This window comes from Buteo buteo, chromosome 7, assembly GCF_964188355.1.
Source record: "Buteo buteo chromosome 7, bButBut1.hap1.1, whole genome shotgun sequence".
NCBI classification, from domain to species: Eukaryota; Metazoa; Chordata; class Aves; order Accipitriformes; family Accipitridae; genus Buteo; species Buteo buteo.
In genome coordinates, this window is record NC_134177.1 from 9,196,991 (window position 1) to 9,205,679 (window position 8,689).

Here is an 8,689-nt window from a genome sequence, read left to right on the forward strand (position 1 = left end):
CTACTTTAGCAGGTTTTTCTAAAATTTTTTTTTTTTTTGAGATGCATATTATCATAGGCCTTTTAAAAAAAAAAAAGTCTATCAAAAACCTCACTTTACAGAGAGCCACTGAATGATTAGAAATCCCATACTAGAAAGTGAAAACCCTAAGTACTGTTTTTCTCCCCTACTAATGCAAGTAGGGCTTAAGAGTACATAGGCTGTGTAACTACTTCAGGTACTACTTGTGATGAGACCGATATATCTAATCTATACTCTTTTGAATTGCTTTTCATGTTTCTTATGCAATATTGCCTGTTTTCAAATGGTCGCTTATTAGAAAAGGAAACTACATCAGATATTTAAGGAAAATGCTACATTAAAGCAATATGTACCACTGTGCTTCTAACTATCTTCACACTTGCATGGTTCTCAAAATAAAGGCTGTCTTTATAGTAGCAGTATTTTTAACATGCTGATGGTATCTAGCAAAAAACTTCTAGGCAAGATAAAAACCTTTCTTATAAAAAACCCCTATCTAGATAAAGCTGGCATTATTTAAAAGGAAGTTGTAAATTAAACTTGTGGTTCATTCTTTTTCACACCTTTAAAATGCATTAAAATCCAAATGTATTTGTAGAGTTCTTGGCCCAAAAAGAGGGGGGCGGGGGGAATCTATATTCAGGTCACATAAACATACATAGTATAGTGGCCTAAAGTCAGAAATTACCTACCTGACTACTGGAAGGAAAACGACCCTAGATGAAGTCTCCAACAGAAGAGGATGGAAGAAAAACAAAATGCCAAAGGAAAGAAGTACAGTATTCCCACTAGAAGCAGTCTTCCCCAAAGTGTCACTTTTTTTTTTTTTTTTTTTTTAAATACAAGAACTTTTCTATGAAAACGTGACACTCACTAGGCTATAAATAGCAAAATTCCCCTGTGGAGACAAAGCCTAAGGTTATAAAAAGGAATGTATTTGCTAGGCACCATGGCCACAAGAGAGCCTGTGGCTCCACAACCTGCTTTGCTGGAGGTTATCTTTCCAATCCACTGAAACTTCTGTTCTTGTAAATACTTCCTACATATCTCAGTCAAAGTGAGCTGGGTCAACAGCAGCCTAGCTAAGTACATCATCTCTGCTTCCAGCCTTCAGCAAAGAGCAGACACTGTTCTTGTAAGTCTTTTGGTTTTAACATTTGGAATATGCATACTACCATTGTGAAGTTTTTTTCTGCAATTGTAACTGAAAGATTAGTAAAAATGTCTAAATATTCTTAAACTCCTGCTTCCAGAAGCTAAGCACAAAGCGAAATGATATCTGCCTCAATGCAAAGGCAAACATTAGCCATACCAATGAAACTCTCAAGCAATTTAACTATTTGCTTAGGATGTTGGCCTTTTGGCTGTCATCTTGTCAAAGTTACTACGAAGGTCTACAATTCAGGGCCACAAGGTTTCTGTAGAGATTGAGAACAGAAAATTGCTCAAGTTTCTGAAGCAACACCACTAGGAAAAGTCAATTTTCTTTTCTTCATTTCATCCCTTTTCAAAGTGCATGTTTGGCTTTTGATGCCCATCTATTTGCATTTGTAACAAACTATAATAGATGAGAGGGGAAAAAAATGCCTTAATGACTTCCTGTCTCCAGCTACCTGACCTTCTCAATTAGCTGCTTTTCCCTCAAGTCTAGGGAACAGGCATGAAGCGCTGACATCGTTACATACTCATTTATAGAGCTTTTACTTTGGACTCATATTACATTTTTATCCTGCTGTACAAAAAAAATTAAGCAATACAGCTCCCTCCTTTGGGCTGCTTCTAAGACAAAAGAGGAGTTTCCCCTTTTCTTTTGCATATTTTAGAGATTAAGGTTGTGTTTGTAGCACTCAAAAGAGTAGTTTTACTTCCTGGCCACTTCATTCTCCATACTTTGGATTGTTTTTTCATTTAGACACCTTGTATCAAACTACTTGAAAGAGCAACCACAATGGAGAAGTTTCTTGCCCCACAAGCCTCAGTCAGCAAGATTAACAAGGAGCATTTAGTATCCTATGAAATGCTGCAACACTTCCCTGTGGACCACTGCTCTTCTCCCCTAAGATTGTTAGGGGCACCCAACATCCCTGCTATGTCTGTCCTACCAATCCAATGGGAGGAAAATGGTACTAACATCATTATTAGTTTCTTGATATTCTAGGCCATCTGGACTTAATGTCTTCTTGGAAACTTTGCTGTGCCATTTTTTGAACTCTACCTATTATACCTAATGGTGAGATTGCTGCAAGACTTGATTAGCTCTTCTACTTCCTTTCCTTCCCACCACCAACGTGCACATGTAAAGGAAAGGACACCAGTTTGCATTCTCACATAGCAATACAAGATAAACACATTTGCTTAAACCTAATTTATAATATTTTTTTTTGGGAGGGAGGGGAGCTTTTATAGAATAAGCCTACCTAAAACCTAATATACCACAGATTTATTAATTTTTTAGTACTCTGACATTACAGTGCACTGTCAAAATCTTTAAGTCAAATCACCAAACTGATCAAAGTCACTAGATACACACTGAGGCTCTAAATTTACAGTGTGTTAAATCAGATTTTGACAAGTATAGCATCTATATATGCAATCTGGATATTTCCTTCAGCTCAATAACAGCTAAGCTAAATTTAAACCAAGAACCTGAAGGAAGGAAAATATCTTCCTTTTCCAAACTAGGGATAAAATTGGTTTACATGAACAATCGCTGAAAGCAATCAGTCACGACAGAAAGGGTCACCAGAAAAATATTCAGATCAAATACTTCTTTTAGTCAGATCAATTTTAAATACCACATGTGTTTTAACAATAGATTGTGAATAAACATCTTTATTTTTAATGCAAGACTTTAAATGTGTACAAATACTACATTAATTGCATTTTAATATGTAAATAGAAAATCACACAAGTGCAATTTATGTCAGAAATAATTACTACAGTAAAAAAAAATAAAATATGGGGTAGTAAAAATTTATACAAAAGTTAACCCAACAAGAATCAACTCATCAGGTTATCCTGAAACTGCTTGGATACTCTGTGCTAGACTAGATGTTGCCCACCTGAACTAATAACTGCACTACGAAAACAAATCAACCAGGTCCAAGAGTTCCCACCACTGACTGCAAGGAGGTTATTTGTTGCTGTCAAAACCACCAAGCCAGTCATTGAGAGCAGCTCCAAGATCTTCAATCTCATTTAAGAAACACAATCAATCCTGGGATTGATTTGATGGTTTTATTTTGTACCGCCCCCCATTTGAAAATTAAAATCTTATAAAATAATTTCAATCTTAACATTACTCAGCTCTTTTAATGTTTCAAAACAGTAGGATTCACAATGACTCAAACACTTGGCTTATGCTGAAAATCCATATGATTAATATTTGTCTGAGATCCAACGTAAGGAGGGGAAAACTACAGTTTCTGCAAATTGGCAAATCTATTTTGCCTCTAAACAACTAATTTTATGTAATAAGTGGAACTTGAAAGTGTCTTTTGCTCTACATCGCAGTCAGGCACTTCTACCTTTCCCCTCCTTTCCAGTTTAAGTCCTTTCAGAAGGCAACAGACTGCAAGAGTTACAGTAAAACAAATTCTGATTCAGTTACTGTATGTCAGCATTTCATATACTTTTGGAAGCCGAGACATCTTAAAGGAAATGAAACTGTCTTCACTGAATAGCCTAAGTATTTGCTACTCAATGTCCATCTACATTTGTTTTAATTCTGTTTTTTATAAACCTTCACCTCAGTTCTCATTATGGTACTTCCCCACACTAACTATGGCAATTCATAATAATCAGAACATTGAGTATCATCGATGGCATCCAAGTTGACATTCATTCAATACATTAAAAAGTTCACCTCTTGGTCTTTTCTTTCAGGCTCTCTGCAAGGATGGACCATTTCATTGTTCACACACTGCTGAACACATTAACACAATCCTAAACAGTACCGATTTTTTTAAATTAAAGCTGCAGCTTTGTATAGCACTGCCTCGCATTATCTAGAAAGCTCTATGAAGCTCTCTGCCCTAGTATCAGATATCAAACCACAACCTTAAGAGAACAGCATACGTTCATGTTTTTCATGATCATTTGCTTTAGTTCTGTTTAGCATCTTTCGCATAAATGCTATTACAAAACACTGGGTTGCAAAACACAGAGGTTTCATACAAGAACAAAACAATAACAACTAAATTTAATTACACGCTTCAGAAAATGAAATAAGTGACAGGTCTGCATCCAATTAGAGGAGAGAAAGATTTTGGTGGAACTTAAAATGTATTTTCTTGATCAGCAATACTATGCATACTTTCTAAACAGCAAGTTCCAGGCACTTGGGAATTACATTAATCTGAGCATTGATATTCTCAAGCAGTATTAAAGTACAAAACACAATCGCTGCATTATCATTGTCCCTAAGTATTTACATTCCATGAGCAAGCATTGCATATCAAGCTCAGAGATTCTGGATTTACTAGTTTGATGAGATAAAAAACCAATAAATCAAACGAGCCTGTCTTCAGTGACACAAGAGTCTTAATTTATCACTCTGGCAGAGAAGACAGTAACTGAGAAAGATCTACAATGCACCGCATATTGGGGGGGGTTTATTTTTTTTTTATTTCTTACTTCACCTTCTAAATCCTATATTCATAAATTTTATGGCATTTTAAAAAGCTACGTAATGGTCTAGGAAAGAACTATGCGCAGTTCTGTATTCAAAATATTTTTGCAATGTTTTCTAATGAGGTTTTTGAGTCCCAGGTTTTGCTTTAGAAACTGTTTGGAAAATTAAAATACTTGGACAAATTAAACACTAGATGTATTAGTACTCAACTAAGCAAGATGAAGATATAGTTGAAACTTTCATTATTCAACATAAATAGATGATGTTCATAGCCAACAATCTTCTACTTAAGATTTAAATGACCTGAGCAGCCTACCAAGACCAACTGTTCAAGCACTCAGGAAAGGGCTAGAGAAGAGATAGGGCACCAGCTATTTTCTGTGCCACTTTAATAATACAGAAAAAGACATCCCTGTAACCTGAAACTCAAATTTTTCATGATTAACAGATTAAAGGTATTTTTATAGCCTTGGTTCTCAACATATTAAATCTGTATAACTCATCTACATTATCCACTGTAAAACCTGCTAATTTTAAAGAAATAATACATAATTCAATTTTGCCTATATTTTGCCATATTAGACACACAGCGGACATATCCATATATTTACGATCTGCCTCTTTTTTCTAGCCCCCTTCTTCCAAGATAAAAATCAGTCTGTTCTTTAGAAGCACAAATTAACTTCACCACAGCTATCGTGCTTAAGAATCACAAACAAACATTGCAGAAACCCACTGAGGATTCCCATCCCATTAAAAGACTTTCAGAATTGTAAGCGTTTGTTATGTGGTTTGTTTCATTTTAATTCGTTGATATAGTTATTATTCCTGTTAACACTACTTCAGACTTTCCCCAACTTTAACCAGTAATTACATCCACTATACCTGTCACTTAGTTGTGAGATTAGTGACCATGTTTTACATCACTTCCAATATTTCTAGTAGAAGTCAGAGAGCAGCTTTAGGTTTTTCCTCTGCACACTAGCATGACTTTGCAGGCTCATGTCCCCCCCACATCCCCACTACTCCCCGCAAGAACTACCAAAAATCTCTGGATCCTTTATGTATACTTAGGGAGGTATAAGAAATTCTGGAAGGCACAGCAAATGCTCTTGCAGTTAACTCTGTAGGTGAAGCACAGCAATCCCTACAGAAGAGAATGAGCTTGCGCTGACAACTAGCAGAAGAGAAGCACCCAGCTACCACTGGCGAACCGCTTCTCACCAAGCAATCGCTCTGATCTCTCAGGTCAGATTCTCAGAAGAAAACAGACACAACGTTTTTCAAAGCAGAGACCAAACTAGAACATGGCAATCCACTGAATAAATAAAGCCCGCCAGATTCAGAAAACTACAGTTTTCATCTTTGCCAATGCTTTTATGGTAGGTTTTAGAGGTTGGCTACCCGTCTCTCTCTCTCTCTCTCTAGACCATATTGCCATTCTTTTCCCTTCCTTTCCTGATACTGTCTACCTAGCAAAGAGCAGCTACTATTCTGTTGTTTCCAGAAATTGATTATATATAATCAAATTAAACTCTAAGTGATTTTCTCCTTAACTCATACTAGCTTTGAAACTTACTGTGCTCCTATTTCAGAACTGAAAACCAGCCTGGAAAATCATGTATCTTCCAAGCTACAACGATCAATCTAATAAAAGACGACATGTCTATTCCCAAACTGTGTAATTAACAGGCAGGAAACAGATCAGAGGCTTATGTTGCATCAGTTCAGATAATATTACAGCATAAGCTAAACTTGCTGTCTACCAGACATAAGCAATTCAGATGCTTTTCACCATTTCCAACAGAGACCAAACTAAAAATTAAAGAAGCTGATAACCTCAGCAGTAAGTGCAAATGAAAAAGAAAGGCAGGTTTTGCTAAAAACCCCCATGGATGTGGAAACCAGCAATACCTACGAAGTATGACACAAAAAAAGCATCTAATGACTTTGCACTTTTCCTAAAGACGGGGAGTACCTTCAGATCTACCCTTGTCACAACACCCACGCAACGCACGTTAAGTCACAGCCCCTCGCCACAAGACGAATTTACGGAATGCCGAAACCCAAACAAGTTCGAGGTAGGTATGGAAATAAAAAACAGAGAGGAGTTGCCCTACCTATTCCATAAACCCGGAAACTGCCTGTTGCTGCGTAGACTTTTAAACCCAAACGGCTGGGCTAGCCGGTACTGTTGGGATGGATGGCAGGAGCGTTTTGAACACCCCTGGGCACAGCTCACCGTGCCACCTGCATCGCTCATCTTACTCTTCTCAGGGCCACGTCCGTCCTTGACGACCCCCGGCTACAAGGAGGTCCTTCCCAGGCGAGACGGGCCACCCCGGCCCCAAGGCGATCTCCCGGCGACCGACCCCTGGGGCTGCTCTCACAACCGGCAGCACCAGGGCTGGCTGCGGGGCCCGCGGGCTCCCTTCGGCGGCGCCGGGACGGAGCTGGCGGCACGGGCTGCCGGGGGGGGGGGGTCGGTGCCGCCGACTCCCCAGGCGCCTGAAGCCCCCCACCCCGGGGAGCGCAGCCTCTCCCTCCCTTCCGCGTTCCCGCCCGTCCCCACCTCCGGGGAGCCCTCCCGAGGCCGCGGCGCCGCGGAGGCCTAGCCCTGCCCCGGCACCACCCTTCCCCGCGGAGCCAGGGCGCGGCGCCGCCGCATGCCCGCTCCACGGGGCGGCGGGGGACGGAACGGGACGGGACGGGACGGGACGGGAAGCCGGCGATGCCGCCCACCCCTGCCGGCCCCGTCCGCTCCCGGCGGACGTCGGCGGCCGCAACCCCGAGGCGGGACCGCGCCCCTCACCCACCCGCCCGCCGCCTCAGGGCGGCGGCCCGGCGGGACCCCGCGGCCGGCGCCCCGGCGGGAAGCGCAGCCCCGGCGGCGGGGCTTTACCTGCCGGCGGGGGTCGCAGCGGCGCTGCCGGCCGGGCTGGGCCCGCTGCTGGCGGCGACGCCCGCGGCCGCCTCTCTCAGCTCTCACCTCACCCCCGCTGCGGCTGGGCTCTCCCCGCCGAGCGCCGCCCCCTCCCCCCGCCGCTGCGGCGCGATGGTGCCGCCCATGCTCCCCCGCCCGCGGGATGGGGCCGCCCGCGAGGGGCGGGCGCGGGGCGGCTGCGGCGCTCCGGGGCGGCTCTGCGGGGGCGCGGCGGGCAAAGGCGGCGGCGGCGGCGGGAGGGGGGGGGACGGACGCCGCCGCCGGGGCTTCCCGCCGGCGCGGCCCTCCCCGTGCGCGGCGAGCTCCGCGCCCGCCCGGCGCCGGGCTCCGCGCTGAGGGGCGGCGGGGCCGAGCCCGCCCCCAGGCTCGGCGGCCCGAGCGGCGCCGCCCCAGGCGGGAAGCGCGCTGGAACCTTCCGCCCGGCCCCGAGCGGCCGCCGCCCGCCCGCACCCCCTCTCCTCCCCCGCCGCCGTCGCCGCCTGCGGGCGGGGGCGGCCGGCGCTGCCGCCGGACCAGGAAGTGAGGCCCCGCCGCCCGGCCGAGGCTCCCCGGGGCGAGGAGGGGGCGCCGCCGGCCGCCCCGCGGGACTCAGCCGCCGCCCTCGGGCGGCCCCGCCGAGCCCCGGGGGACGGGCAGAGCCTGCCCGCCGCCCCGGCTTCGGTCCCCGTGTCCCCCACCCCACCCCGCCCCGCCGGCGGCGTCCCGGCTCTGCGGGCGTCGTCCGCCCCGCCGCGGCCCGGGCGGGAAATACCTGCCGGCTACGCCGCCGCCGGGTAACGGTCCGAGCGGGTGTCACCGAGCCGCCGCCTCCATGGCGCTCGGTCGCGGCGGGAGGAGCTCCTCCCCCTCCCGCATGGAGCCAGCCAACGTGACGGGCCGTTGCCATGGCTGCGCAGCGCTGACGTCAGAGCGCTTAAAGAGACAGCGCCCCGCAGGTCCCGGGGCCTGCCGAGCACGCCGTGGCCTGGGGCGGCGGGGCGAGGCCGGGCCGGGCTCCCTCGGCCGCAGCGAGGGCGGCCGCGTTCGGTGCGGGGGAGCCGCAGTGCCCGCGGGAGGGCTCGTGTGCGGGGCCCCAGAGCCCGGCGGCACCG

The 8,689-nt window shown here is 46.2% G+C and overlaps 1 protein-coding gene across 1 annotated transcript in view; it reads right to left on the minus strand.

The window, feature by feature from the left end:
* GNB4 (G protein subunit beta 4) overlaps positions 1-8,466 on the minus strand; it is a 33,495-nt gene extending 25,029 nt beyond the window's left edge. Inside the window, exon 1 of the mRNA XM_075031442.1 lies at positions 8,350-8,466. The gene's annotated coding sequence lies outside the window, so the exon portion shown is untranslated. The remainder of the gene's footprint in view (positions 1-8,349) is intronic.
* Between the last annotated feature and the right edge of the window lie 223 nt (positions 8,467-8,689).